The 15,681-nt window shown below is 40.6% G+C and overlaps 1 protein-coding gene across 2 annotated transcripts in view; it reads left to right on the plus strand.

Annotated features, from left to right (window-relative positions):
• The window catches only part of IGF2BP2 (insulin like growth factor 2 mRNA binding protein 2), a 154,216-nt gene that overhangs the window by 38,916 nt on the left and 99,619 nt on the right, over positions 1-15,681 (plus strand). The window lies entirely within an intron of this gene.

Raw genomic sequence — 15,681 nt, forward strand, 5'->3', positions numbered from 1 at the left:
CTGAGTATAGTGATGGTGGTCTAGAGTAGACCAGTGCTTAAACTTTAATGTCCAGACTGATTACCTGGGGGTTTTGTTAAAATGCAAATTTGACACCCTTTAAAACAAGGCCTAAGATTTTGCATTACTTAAAAGCTCCCAGGTAACACTGACACTGCTGATCAGGGAGGACACTTTGAGTAGCAGGAAACAGGAAACCAGATCTCATTCCAGCTTGTTTTTCCATACTGCTGAAAGTTAAGAGTTTTTATGGGTATGTGTGTCCATGCCTCAACCCATGGACATGAGCATGTTTCCAGAGTAAGTTGTATTTTGCCATTGAATTTAAACTCTGGCCCTAGAAGGCTAGACCTTTAAGTCCTATGAACATGCATGGTAAAATGTTGATGATTGTTGAAATTAGGTGATGGGCACATAGAAGTTCTTTGTACTATTCCTCCTACTTTTGTGCAGAGCATTTTGTAGAAATGTTTATAATATAAACTTCAGAATAAAAGATCCTTTAAAAATTGAGTTGCTCCTAAGAATTTTCACCTTGGTAAATGCTGCTATACCTTTCCTAGATTTCCTCTGGTAGGTGATTTGAAAGTATTTTGTGTTAATCATTAGTATATTTTGACTCCTATAAGTTTTAATTTTGATATATCCAAGTATTTTTAGAAGTCTAAAAATAAGTGCAAAAAAGAGCTGCCTACCTTAGCAGGTGTAGTCAGATCATCCTCAGCCTTCCTCATTCAGAGAGGATGCCATGAAATATGACAGACACCATGATCACAGCATGGTGTGTGTGTGTGTGTGTGTGTGTGTGTGTGTGTGTGAGAGAGAGAGAGAGAGAGAGAGAGAGAGAGAGAGAGAACGCGCATGATAGCACTGAAGTATTTTGAGAGCCCTTAAGGTCAGAATGCTTGTGTGCTGGTTGATTGGTAGTTACCTGGAACATTGTTGGCAGGATTTTGATGTCTTTTTAGGATTCAACAGAGAAAAATCTTTATGATTCATTAACAGTATCTTGTCAGGGTGTGCTGGATTGGAGATAGCACAGATGCTGCCTGTGGTTGGTTGACCATGGAAGCAGCTGTTGGGAAAACAAGGTTCAAAGCATTTCAGTGATCTGCCATAGATTCATGGTTAGCAGAAGAGCTAGTACTATAATCACTAAGCCTTCTGATTCCTAGTCCAGTTCTAGTCCTGCCATTCCATCCTGATAGTGGGAATCTAATTATGCTGAAGGCCATTCTCTTGGTGAAGCGGCTTGGTGTAGAGTAGAAGACATCACCTTTTAACTGGGTGACGTTGGACAAATCAGTTAATCCTAAGGAAGGGTATAGTTTCATCTTAGGCAGGTAAATGAGTGTCTTTTTACTTGAGCCACTAGGAAGCTCAGAGCTGAACTTATACATCTGCTGTATCAACTCTTTAGTCCCCCTTGGCCTGCATAATTGTATTCTGAACCTCCTTTCTCCCCCATTCTGCCTTCATTTCCTAATCTGATTCCATGTTTTCTTGCTCTGATTTATTTGCTTCATTTTTATTTCTGTTTCATTGTATGTCTTTACCATGAGCTGCCTCAAATATTTGTGAAACAGATGGTATATGAATAAAGAAATTGGAATGTTTGGAAAAAGTTGTTATTGACAAGACTGATGAGGATGAAAATAGTGTCCTAGTTCTGAAAAAATGTTGGTGTCTGTGGTATCTGTTCTCTTTTTCTTCCTGCTCCTCCTGTCTCTCCTTAATGGGTCCATCTTGGTCACTTTCACCCCTTTTTCTCTCTGTGTGGCTTTGGCTGCATCCCAAGCAGTGATGTCTCCAGCCTCACCTGAATTTACAGATACATGCCCATATTTCTGACTTCCCTCTTACCAGATACCTCCATCTGAATGTCCCACAGGTCCCTCAGCTCAGCATCTACCAAAAGAAGCTCTCATCTCCAAAACCCCTCAAATCGCCTGCTACCTGGATTCCAGTGGCACCACCATCCACCCTATTGCTCCAATAGGTCACCCAAGCTAACTTTTTACTTTTTACATTCTATAATCCACTATATCTAATCAGCATCTAAGACCTGTAACTTCAACTATTTACCCAATTTTTAAGTCTATTAGCTCTATTCTTTCTGTAAGACCCTTTGGGGTTTTTACATATCCTTGCCTTCCTTGGGGTTTTCATCACTGTAGTAATCCCCACTCTATCTCCTTTATCTTTTGTTCCCCTTTCCAGCACATCCTTTGTCCTGAAGTCAAAGGTCTGCATTTCTCTTCAGGCTAAGTTTCAAGTTACTTAGGTCTTTCATACACTTGCCTTTGCTAAGCTTATTAGTTTTACATTTTGCCATTCCCCAGCCTTGCCTGCAATCACCTTTCCTTTTCTCTTCCTTTGGTGCACTCCATTCTGCCTTGTAAGACTTGGCTCATCTCCCTTTCTTGGATCTCTTTGAGCTTCTTGCTTCTCAACATCCTGTACACATCTCTGTTGTAGTTCTTACTACTAAGTGCATATTGTCCCATTTGAGTGGATGCTGTTTGAAGATCTGAATTGTGGCTTTTGAGTCTGTATCTCTTGTGTTTAGCACCTTATACATGGCACACATGGCTAAGTCCTCATCAAAATGTTTGCTGAAGGGACTCCTGGGTGTCTCAGTTGGTTAAGTGTCTGATTCTTGATTTCAGCTCAGGTCATGGTCTCAGGGGTGAGGTCAAGCCCTGTTTTGGTCTCCATGCTAAGTGTGAAGCCTGCTTAAGATTCTTTCTCCCTTTGCCCCTCCCCACCTCTCTCTCTTAAAAAAAATAAATGAAATGAAAAATATTTGCTGAATGAAGACATTGCATTCTTAGAACTCTTTTGGAGAACTGTACTGGTTGTAGTAGTCACATCAATAGCTATTACTGCCGTTATTTATTAAGCTTTTACCTGCCAGATACTGTTCTAAATGCACAATTCTTTGTAGTCAATACTATTACTATCCTTATTTTACAAATAAAGAAACCGAGGCACAGAGCTTAAGTAACTTGTTAGAGTTTATCCAGACATAAGTGGTGGAGCCAAGATTTGAACCTAGGTTCCCTCTTGACCATCATGTATATTATGAGACTTACTTCTTTATCTATGGGAAGGCAGGGCTTTACCCAGTAGTTATTTTTTGAAGTCACTTCTACTTTCTTAGTCTGTAATTTTGCATTAGCATAGGAAAATAAGATGACATTTGAAACTTAGTGAATGGCACCAATATCATGTGAGCCGTGTATAACAGGCTTCCCTCCCTTCTGGTCTGGACTCTTCAAGCTTTCCTCAGCTGTGTGAAGTGGAATAAAGATGCAGCCACAATTCTTTGCTCTTCTAGAAAGCACACATTCTGGAGCACCTCCAGAAAACTGTATTAAGAAGAGGTGGAGAGTGCCAGGCAGCCCTCACCCCATCATATCAAAAGAGATTTGTTTCTCCCCTTAATCAGCAAAGTCAGGACTTCCTGGGAGGGAGGGCCAAAAGTGAGAAGTCTGAGATAGTGAATGGAGCTGGACAAGTATTTGCCTTTGTCAGATCACTTGCACAAGTATTCTTAACACATTAAAAGTATGACAAAGGGCTTTTAGAGCATTTGTTTTTAGAATACTCAGAGTGCAAGAAATTGAGATTGAGCTAATGCATGGCCACAATATGAAAAAAAATCTAAGTATATAAGCCTAAGGAGTCACATTAAGAAATTAAACCAAGAAAGAGAATATGGCATGAAATGAAGTGATAAAAGGAATTGTAAGGGGATCCCTGGGTGGCACAGCGGTTTGGCGCCTGCCTTTGGCCCGGGGCGCGATCCTGGAGACCCGGGATCGAGTCCCACGTCGGGCTCCCGGTGCATGGAGCCTGCTTCTCCCTCTGCCTATGTCTCTGCTTCTCTCTCTCTCACTGTGTGCCTATCATAAATAAATAAAATTAAAAAAAAAAAAAAGGAATTGTAAGGAACTATAGGGATAAGGCCATGTGCTCATTTATCCATTTGTGATGATGTTTCTTTCTACTTGCAAATAAGACTCTCCTTGGTTTCCCTAACTTGGCTTTTATGTTGGGAATTTTTTTTTTTTAAAGATTTTTATTTATTTATTCATGAGAGACAGAGAGAGAGGAGGGCAGAGACACAGGCAGAGGGAGAAACAAGCTCCATACAGGGAGCCCAACGTGGGACTCAATCCTGGGTCTCCAGGATCACTTACTGGGCTGAAGGCGGCGCTAAACCTCTGAGCCACCCAGGCTGCCCTATGTTAGGAATTTAAACTTATCTCAGGTCTTTTTTTTTTTTTTTTTTAACTAATTGATTTTAGACATTAAACGAATTCTTTTAGTGTTTAGTGCATGCACGAGTGCAGGTTGGGGTTGAGGTAGGAGAGGGGCGTGGGGAGAGGGAGAAAGAATCTTAAGCGGGCTCCATGTCCAGCGTGGAGCCTGATGCAGGGCTCAATCTCACAACCCTGAGATCATGACCCGAGCCACAAAAAGGGTCAGATGCTTAACTGAGCCATGCAAGCACCCCTAACACTCAATTTTAAAGCTATATATTTTGGAGAAATTTTCTTTTTTTTTTAAAGAGATTTTATTTATTTATTCATGAGAGACACACACACAGAGAGAGAGAGGCAGAGACATAGGCAGAGGGAGAAGCAGGCTCCCCACAAGGAGCCCGATGTGGAACTCGGACCCCATGATCATGCCCTGAGCCAAAGGCAGACAGACGTTCAACCACTGAGCCACCCAGGTATCCCAAATTTTCTACTTAAAAAACTTAACCTATTTCTTCATTGTGTTTCCTTTTGAATGTGTAATCTGAACTTGAAGTTTATATATAAGTGATTTATATTTCTTTAGCATTTCTGCTTTTTAAATTACTTAAACATTGAATAGATTATTTTATTTTAGCCAAACACTCAAGTTATGTAGTCTAGGTATTATAATAGTGATTGTTCCCTCTTAACCATATAAAGAAAGCGGACTGGTCTGTTTTATTAATCAGCACACAGAGCACTTAAGTGGTTCAGTTATAGGAGCTGGACAGTATCTAGGAGGTATAAAGATTGGCCAGCTGTCTTTTTGCAGTTTGCATGCTCCCCACCTCAGTGAAGGGATTTACACCTATATTGACATGGTTTGGCCTGCTGGGTGGCAATCATGTGTTTTGTGGCCCTTGAGAACCAGATTGGTACTGTAACGAAGTCAGCCTGGCTCCCCCACACACCTCCTTATTCCCTGGCTGGCATCATTAAAATCCTGGAACTTATGAAGCAGGAGTGAGGTCTTCTGCACATTTGTTAATAGAGGGCTGGACCAGTAACATTACTGAGAGCAGACATTTGGAAGGATAAAAGAAAGAAAGAAAAATACAGGGATTATTTTATGATAATAGTAGAGTACACTGTATACAATAGATGTAGTATTAAAGTGCTTATCTTTTTAAAATTTTTATTATTTTTTAAAAATATTTTATTTGTTCATGAGGCCCCCCCCCCCCCCCCCCCACACACACACACACACAGAGGCAGAGAGACACAGGCAGAGAGAGAAGCAGGCTCCATGCAGGGAGCTCAATGTGGGACTCAATCCCGGGTCCCCAGGATCAGGCCCTGGGCTGAAGTTGGTGCTAAACCGCTGAGCCACCCGGGCTGCCCTTTTTTTTTTTTTTAATTTAAATATTTTATTTATTTATTCATGAAAGACACGCAGAGAGAGAGGTAGAGACAGAGGCAGAGGGAGAAGCAGGCTCCATGCAGGGAGCCCGACGTGGGACTCCATCTTGGGTCTCCCGGATCACGCCCAGGGCTGAAGTCGGTGCTAAACCGCTGAGCCACCCGGGCTGCCCAGCTTATCTTTTTTTAAAAGGATTCTTTTTCTTTATTTGAGAGATGGGGAGAGAGAGGAAGCACAAGCAAGGGGGAGAGGTAGGAGAGGCAGGCTCCCCGCTGAGTAGGGAGCTTGGAAGTGAGGCTCAATTCCAGGACCCTGAGATCACAACTTAAGCCAAACACAGATATTTAACCAACTGAACCACCCAGGTGCCCCTAAAGTGCTTACCTGTAAAGGGAAGATGAGAATCTTTCATAGGCAGAAGCATGGGGAACAGATACTTGTAGAAGGATGAAATTGAAATCTTTCAGATATTGTGTACAAGCATGGTAAGACTAAACCCTGCAGGGTCTGGGCCTTCCCTCTTACACAAATGCAATGTATGCACTGAATAAAACTTAGAGTGGGGAAAACTGAAACATTATTTGTTATTCAGCAAAAATTTTTGAGTATCTACTATGGGCCAGGCATTGTTGCAGCCAATGTTGGGATATAACAGTGAATGAAACAGATAAAAATCTCTGTCCTCATAGATCAAACAATTTAGGGAAGCAGAAAATAAATAAAATGTGTGACTTAGAACCTTCTGGTTCAAAGTGGTAGAAACAGAATCAAGCTAGTTTAAGAAGAAGGAATTGCTAGGGGGAGATTTCTGATGGGCTCTCTTTGGGACAAATGTCTATTCCGCACCAATCAGATATGGCCCCAGGGACAGGGTTCCAGGATATAAACATCACGTCCAAGAGCCCACTCAGGAGATGAAGAGGCACTTCCTGAGGGCATGGGGTACATTGTGAACTACTGAGAGTCTCAAAAAATGTGTCTATTAAAGGCTCTTATTTTTCTAGTTCCATTGTTTTCTTTTATTACTGAGAATGAGTTTTGCAATGCAAATAAGCTTATAGGATTTGAAATTTATTGTCTTAAAAATTCAAGTACAAGACTTATTCAGGTAGGGAAAAGGAGAGCATAGGAAGCAAGAAAAAGATTGATTGAAATTGCCAAGAAGAGACTTTAACCAGAACCTTAGTTATCCAGAAGGTTTTGGAAAGTTTACCTCCTTAAGCAAATGTTGTTTTAGTAGTTTGGGGTAATAGTCTTTCTAAAATAGTCTTCCTGCTTCTTAAACAGAGAATGAACATTTTTAAATTGTAATAGTTTTTTTTTCTTTCAAGTTTTGTAGACCTGTTTTTTCCTATTCTAAATAGTCTGAGGCTTCTTGCTTTTTAATTTCTGTGGCTGTTTCTTGGATTTTGAAAGACCTTTCCACCATGTCTTCTATTATGTCTTTCTCAGCTTCTCTGTGACTACCTGTAGTTCTTTCTCTCCTCTCATAATTAAGCTACTTCCCACTTGAGTATCACAGGCGCTGTGGGAAATACAGCTGACCTCAGGGTTAGTCTTGAGCCTGCTAATTTGCCCGATTATAAAGGAACTTATGAGCCTTTTAAACCATTTAAATTTCTCAGGGTTGGGACACCTGGGTAGCTCAGTGGTTGAGCATCTGCCTTCAGCTCAGAGTGGGATCCCGTGGTCCCAGGATCGAGTCCCACATTGAGCTCCCTGCATGGAGCCTCCGCCTCCTTCTCCTTCTCCTTCTCCTTCTCCTTCTCCTTCTCCTTCTCCTTCTCCTTCTCCTTCTCCTTCTCCTTCTCCTTCTCTCTCTCCCCCACCCTCATGAATGAATGAATGAATGGATAAATAAATAAAATCTTAAAAAAACTTCTCAAGGTCTTCTCTTTCTAATCTACAATGTTGGGATAAAGATACTTTCTCTGTAGGGTCCTAACCAAAGGAGCAAGTGAAATGTTTGCCAAAGTATTCTGCAATGTATAAAAAAATTACAAATATAAACCACTGTTACTGCTGTCACCAATGTGATGGTCTCTGTTCTTTGGTTTGGCCTCTCCTGCCACATCCCATTTTCCCTAAGAGAACCAGAGAGTTTCCTGTAAATCACTAGACATGTTCCCTGGGGTTGGCCAATCCTACTTGACCAGTCCCAAATCCTAACTCTGTGGTTGTGCTCCTGCAGACCAAAGATGTAGACTTCATTTTCTAGTGTCAATTATACACCCACCACCACATCCCTTCTTATGAGACATGGGTTTTCTTGGCATTTGAGCTTAAGAGGGAGACAGTCTCTGTATTCTTACTGAGGGATGTGGAGAAGGGAGTTGTTTCCCTTCTGGGGGTAGGTGGACCTTACCTGGTTTGTGTGGGCTTCTAGTCCACAGGGCTGAACTATGGAAAGAAAAAAATGTAGTAGCTGCTGTTATATAGGCAGTTAGCATTTTGTTGGAGATAAAATATGAAAAGATGGTTCATTCATCCTTATTTTGTGGTTTTTGCCTAATAGGTAGCAAGCATGGCAGAAACACAGTCCTCTTGGTTCATGTGGTTTTGTGACTGACATGGTATCATTTCTAATTTATGAGGCTGTGGTTTCTCTATCTGTAAAATGGATTTGAGAGCAAATCAAAGAATGGCTTTAAAACAATACCCTTGGGCACCTGGGTGGCACAGTTGGTTAGGCATCCATCTCTTAGTTTTGGCTCAGGTTGTGATGTCAGGGTCATGAGATCAAGTGCCACATCAGGCTACACACTCACTGGGGAGTCTGCTGAGAGCCTCTCCCTCTCCCTCTGCCCCTCTCTGCCACTCTCTCTCAAAAAAAAAAAAATCTTAAAAAAAAAAACTGAATATCTGTGTTTGATCATGGCTTCACTATTTAAGAATTACATGTTCTTAGCAATATTTGCTGTCTCTTCATAACTTTATTTTTGTGGATTCGACCTTTTAAAGATACTTACTGATCTATCAAAAGCCTCAAAGTGAAAGTATGATGCTCCACCACTAGGGGGCATTGCTGCCTTAGTCACATGATCTGAACCTACAAATAACTTAATTTGAAGCTCCTCCCTTCAGTCTTCTGCCCAAAATGTGTAGTAGTTCTTTATATATGTTAAATATATACAATAAATACAAACTGCAAGTCTAAAAGGCAGTAAAAAACTGTATTTAAGTAATATGAAATGATCTTTTTAAAATATTTAAATTAACTTTAAAAATAAATATTTAGCATACAGTTCTTTTTTACAGTATTCAGTTATCCTGAATCCTGGAGTAAACAGTCTGTCCCACAGGTTTGTGGTTTGTCTTCAGCCTTTAGATTAGCTCAGGGCTGTAGCCCCTCTAATTATCTAGTCCCCTACATTTCTTCTCCCTGCTTTCTTTACAGGAATGCCGTGTGTCTGGCCTAGGATGCTTTAATTAATAATGGAGATGTTCTTGGGAAAGTTTCCTGACTTTCCTTCTTCCTTTTTAGGCAGAAGGTAAAGAGCTAAATAAATGTTTATATGGTGTCATAATGCAACTATGAATATAGAAGTGCTTTTGTCTCTTTTCCCTGCGTCATAAGGAAATCCTTTTTCTATCACCTAAGTAGCATGAAGTAGCCCCATTTTGTGTTTCTTTTCTTTCTTTTTTTTTTTTTAATTTTTATTTACTTATGATAGTCACAGAGAGAGAGAGAGGCAGAGATACAGGCAGAGGGAGAAGCAGGCTCCATGCACCGGGAGCCCGATGTGGGACTCGATCCCGGGTCTCCAGGATCTCGCCCTGGGCCAAAGGCAGGCGCCAAACCGCAGCGCCACCCAGGGATCCCTTGTGTTTCTTTTCAAGTCATAGCATATTGTTTTTCTTTTTCATAGAGTGACAAAGGTATCATAAGAACTGAGGATCTGACATTTGCCCACATTTCAGATTATATTATTTTAGGATAAATTTCTAGGAGTGGAATTACTCAGTCTAAAGAACATAAATATTAGGACACCTGCTAATTATTGCTAAATTACTTTCCAAAAAGGTTATACTAATGTATATTCCAGCAATCTATCAAAGTATTGTTTTCACTGTATAGACCCCAGAATTGGATTCCTTCTTTCTGTAGCCTTCTTTTTTTTAAAAAAAAATGCTTTAGAATTATAAACATCTTTTTCTAGGCAGAAGACATACGTGGGTCAGTATTTCCCCAAAATGTATTACTAAGCTAATGCAATATTAAAAAATGGTTCAGTGGTCCAATAAATTTTTAAAACATTGCATACTTGTTTCTTTTGTAGATTTAAGAAGCATACATGCATGTTAAGGCTCTGAGAAATCCTGTAGTAAACAAATCTGTTTAACCTGGTGTTTCCCAATTTTATTTATCTAATTACAGAATCCTTTTTTAAGACTTAAAATCTGGTAATTTCTTATGAAAACAGGATTATAGTTTGGAAAGTTGTGATAGTTGTTCTTGAAGCTTTAAGGAACCACCATGGTATTATAAGGACTTCTTCTCAACTTAAGTTGTATTCATCTCTGATCTTCATTCTGGATGATAGAACCTGGAGTAGCTTGGTCAAGCACAAGAGAATGTATTAAGATATCTAGATAGAGCACAAGTTTGTTGGGCCGGCTGAAGAAACAGACTCCAGGTTGAGCTTCCGGGAATTCCACAGAACTGGTTGGCCAGGGGAGCTGCTGCCTCTGCCACCCTCAGGAAGCTTCCATGGGAGCTGCCTCTGCCAAGATGGGAAACCACGGAGTCCACATTCGTGTGTCTCTGCTCTACCTAAAAGAAGGGTTAGGGAGTGTGGTGTTTGGGATCCTATTTTAGGAAGGAGGGATTTTACGCTATGGTGAACTATCAAATATGGAGAGAATGTTTAAAAGACTTTTGGCAGCCACTGTTGGCAGACATCCAAGAGGACAGAGTTGTGTAATGTGAACACCTCTGGATGTAGGTCAGAAAATTGGAGTGTAACTCTGGCCTAGCCACTTAGCAGCAACATGACCTTGGGCAAATCCATTTTCAAACTTCTGCATGCTCATCTCTGGAGAGGGATAACTTCTGCTTACCCAATTCACAGATAATTCACTTTATCTGAGTAAAGATAAAATAAGAATAACAAGTGTGAATTTACCTGAAAACCTACAAAGTATGAAATAAGTGAAAGGTGTTTTTCCTTACCCCAGGTATGTCTCAGGATCAGGGGTTGCAAACTTTTTATGTAAAGCACCGGATAGTAAATATTTTTGTCTTTGTAAGCCATTTAGTCTCTTTTGTACCTACTTAACTCTACAAAAGGAGCCATAAACAATATGTAAGTGAATGAGTGTGGCTGTGTTCCAATAAAATGTTATTTATGGACATGAAATTTGAATTTCATGTAGTTTTCACTTGTGGAATAGTATTCTTCTTTTACTTTTTTCAGCCATTTTTAAAAAACGAAAAACATTCTTAGATTGCAGGCTGTACAAAAGCAGGTGGCAGGCTGGACTTGGCCTATGGTCCATACTTTGCTAACTCCTGTTCTAGAACATTATACTGAAAATATTTTAAAATATAGAGTTGTTTTGCCTTGACGCAGTAGCAAATAAATTTGGGGCTTTTTCTGATGTCTAAATAGAGAGTATACTATCTTTATTGCTCTCTAGATTGGATTTGGTAGTAGCTGCCTCTTTGATAGTAGAATTAAATTAAGTCAGTGGGCATGTATGGAAACAGAGTGATATATTTAGGTAAGAATATTCTGTGAAGGGGAGCCTGGGTAGCTCAGTTGCTAAGCGTCCCACTCTTGGTTTTGGCTCAAGTCATGGTCTCAGGCCCCTTACTTGGACACTCTTGCTCACACGTGCTTTCTTGCTCTCTCTCTCTCTCTCTCTCTCTCTCAAATAAATAAATACAATCTTTAAAAAAATTAATATTCTGTGAAAGTTGAGTTTGCTACCCAGCCAGTAGATTCTTTCTTAGAAGCTCCACATTTTTTCTTCTCCTCTGCTTTTGGTTTTGGGAAAGAGATGGGGGCAATCAGGTACTTCTTTCATGGAAAAATGCTAACATTGCATTTGGTGACATTCCCCTTCCATGCTCACGATTCATGCTTCATAAACCCATCCATTCCTTCTTTTAGAATGTTCTGTATTTGGATGAGAAGTTTTCCCCAAAAGCCTCATTGCCACTGTAGTCTTATTGTCCCTATTGGGAAACCAGAACCAGAGTATTTCCCTCCCTGGTCCTCAAGTCTTTTAGAACTCTCTATAGTCAACAAAAGCCCAAGATCAGTTTTAAATAAATCAACTAAGGTAAAAATGTATACTGTATAGTAGTTACAGGGGTGGTATGCTTCTGAACTAGCTTGGTTTAGAATTTCTTGGTCACCTAAGCACTTTTCTGTGCTTCCTTTCATTTAAATATACCTTTCTCAGTTTTTCTTTTTTCCTTCTAGGTGCAGGCAGATAGTCGGGGGTGGTATAGATACATTGAAATTTAGAAATAAAGAGTGGAGAGATGGGGGTGGCAGTGAAGGTGAGAGGTGAGGAGATGTGGGAATGAGTAGGGAAGGAGACAGAGATTACAGAGGATGGGCCTGCCTTCCTGTTGTAGCTGCCGCTTGGTACATGCGAGGCCACAGGCCACCTTTGGAGAAGGCCAGCGCATCTTATGAGTGTATGTGTGTTCATATGAACTTTGCTTTCTTAGCTGCTGCCATATAGGCTAACTCTGGGATTTCCTGATTCAAAGAAACTATATTTAATTTTGCTTTGCCTGTATCCCTTTTATTTGGGCTTTACTAAATATAGCTGGATGGAAGGGAGGGAAGGAGAAAACAGTGTGTAGAGCAGAAGTTAAAACACGCCAGAGCTTTGGCAGCTTTGGGACAGAAAAATAAAACTTTAAACCTGCTTTCTATTTTGAGGCCATCACAAGATGTTTGCGCTTACATTCATTCCTAAGTCATAAACAACGGAGGAGGGGTTGGGGATTAAGTAAGTTATCTCTTGAAAAATATTAATTTGAATTGAGTTAAAATTAGCCAAGGGAAGAAAGAGGAGGAATAAAACATTGGACTCAGCCTATTTGGAAGCAAAATAATAAACACCTCACGGGGGTAGAAGAGGCATGCAAATTTCCTGCCAGTCTTTGGCTTCTGCTCCTGCACAGAGCCCCATTGTCTCTGAGTGGGGGGCAAAGCTGAGTGCTAAGAGAGCTGACTTGGCCAGGAAGGCCTGTGAATTTTGACATAGGTCAACCTCTTCTTGTGGCTGGGATCTTAGAGTCAACATGATTTCTGACTAATAGGCACTCGCTGTCATACCACAAACCGGTTTATCGTAATATAATTATCACATACTAGATGTGGTAATCGCCTATTTTAGGCATTTCTGTACTGGGAATCCTGCGTGGTGAGGATGGTCTCTTAGGAACGTGTTCTCTGGTCCTGTGAAACAAGGCCCCTTCCAGAGATGAGACTTCCCTTCCTGGAAGCCCGTTGGTGCTCTCTCCACCTCTGCCTAGGCCTTTCAGCTTTGCTAAATAGTGGCAGGAATGCTTACTCTAGGCTTTGCCCTTGAGCTCCCCGCTCAGGTGCCACATGCCCCTTAGAGTGTATTTGTGGGTCTGCCCTAAATACCCAGACTCTCTTCTGACTTTTGCAGATGCAGAAACGTAAGCAAGAGAAGCTGTGAACGTGTGTGCAGAAGCCTTAGCCAGTCACCTTCATACCCCTCTAGAGGGTCCACTTTGTACTTAGAGCATCTTTAAATTTTTTTTTTTTTTTTTTTTTGCTTTGAGAGCAAACAAGCATGAGCAGGGAGAGGAGCAGAGGGAGAGGGAGAAGCAGACTCCCCACTGAGCAGGGAGCCTGACAAGACGCTGGATCCCAGGACCCTGGGACTATGACCTGAGCGGAAGACAGACACTTAACCAACTAACTGCCACTATACTTAGACCATCTTTAATTGGACTTCCTAAAGCATAGTCCTAGTGATGTCATACTCCTGCTCAAAAATCTTCCATAACTATACATTTAGAGAAAAGACTGGAAGGGGCTGTGCCAAAATATTATTAATGGCTTTCTCCTGGTGATGAGCTTCTTTCTGGTGATAATGTTTATTTGCTTTATGATTTTTAGACTTTTCCAATTATCTTCACAATAAATATATAATGTTTTTAGAGAAAAATGTTATTTTTGTAAAGATAAAACGTAGCATTTAAAAACCTTTAGTGGCTCCCAGTTGCTGATTATAAACCCCCTACCCCCACCCTAACATTCAGGGTCTTGCAGGATTCCTGCATCCAGCCTTACCTCCTTCTCTCTCGGTCCTACACCCCAGGTTACAGCAAAATAGAGCTACTCCTATTGCCACGTACATTTGTGCATTGTCTTTGCTTGTGCTCCTCCGTACCTGTCAATTTTCCATTTTTCAAACTGATTTTACCTTCTTTAAAGAGTAGTCTTATCATGTGCTCCTTGTAAGAGACTTGGAAATAGAAAAACACAAATAACTAAATCTTTGATCCCACTTCTTAGAGATAACATCTGTAAATATCTTGATATATGTCTTTCAGAAATATTTTTGAGCTCTGCAAAGAGTGGTCAAGCGCATCTTGGATGTCTGTTACAGACTTCACCTTCTAACTTGTGTTGTTATTCATGCTTGTCTCACCTCACCATTCTGGATTTTAAGCTCCTCGACTGCAGGTATAGCTACAAGAGTGACTTTGCATCTTTGTACCCTCCACAGGTTGTGAGCAGTGACCTTCACATAATAGGCAGTCTAAAATCATCTAATAAGTTATATGAGAGAGCTAACACAAGCATGTGGCTTAAGCACAAGCCATAGTAACAAACACAGACATAACAGTTACATTATGAATATAATGCTGAATATATTCATAAATAGTCACAGGAAAAGTATAAAAACCATAATATCAGAGGTGTATCTGGAATGGTTGAATGACTAGGGTCCTACTAAGGTAGGGCCATTTCGGACGTTACATGAAGGAGATTCATCTTTGAAGGAAGGAAAAGCTTATTTGAGGTATCTGTATAGACCATTGGCTCTCAACTCTGGCCCACTTTGGAATCACTTGAGAGCTTTTTAAAAATATCAGTGCCTGGGCTCAATCCCAGACTATTAAATTAGAGTCTTGGGTGGTGGGGGAGGGGGCTTAGCTGTTTGAAAACACTGTACAGGTGATTCTAGTGTGCATCCAGAGATGAGAACCAGTCTAGGCAGAGAAATCTTCCTTAAACACACACACACACACACACAAAACAACTAGTAAATGTCTTGCTGTGACATTGTTAGAGAAGCCAGAAGGTGATCATCTTGAGGGTGGGGGAGCTCTGGTGGTGGTAAGAGCTGGTGTAGATCGTTACGTTTACTTTAAAGTATTTGGATAAAATTCATCTGTTAGCTTTTATTAAGGTAATAGCCTCTGTGCATCTCAAATTGCTGAGTCTTTCCCCTTCCCAAAGGCTACTTTCTCTTAGGGCAGTAACTAAATAGAATATGGCCCATAGGAGTTATGTTAACGTGTTGTTCACCTCTATTATTGTATCAAAGGTTCTTCCAAGGATTTGTCCCCTATTCAGATATCCTGCCAAAATCATGTTTACTCTCAGGCATGATATTTCCTACCTTTGTGTCTCTTTTTCACATGTTAAAACCTAGTACTACCCTCCCCCAACAGAATAAAACAGAGACCGCCAGGCAGTTTATCTTCATGCAAGCTTTTCTAAAACCACAAAGCAGAGTGGAATATCTGTTGCAGTTTATCCTATGGAAAAGGAAATCCAGTCCCTTGCTCTAGCTGTCAAGTAGCCATGCACCCTAGAATAACACTTTTCCACAGTGTGCCTCCTTGGATTTAATACAGGAAATGTTATTTTGCTAAGCTGTGCTTTCATGTTCTGAAACACACTTGCATGTTGTCATACAGTAGTGTTTAAATCCAAACCAAAGTGATTTTGTTGCAATGGAAATCTTTCAATTAATGTTTACAGTTGGAACATATAAACA

The sequence above is a fragment of the Vulpes lagopus genome, chromosome 17 (genome assembly GCF_018345385.1).
Source record: "Vulpes lagopus strain Blue_001 chromosome 17, ASM1834538v1, whole genome shotgun sequence".
NCBI lineage: Eukaryota > Metazoa > Chordata > Mammalia > Carnivora > Canidae > Vulpes > Vulpes lagopus.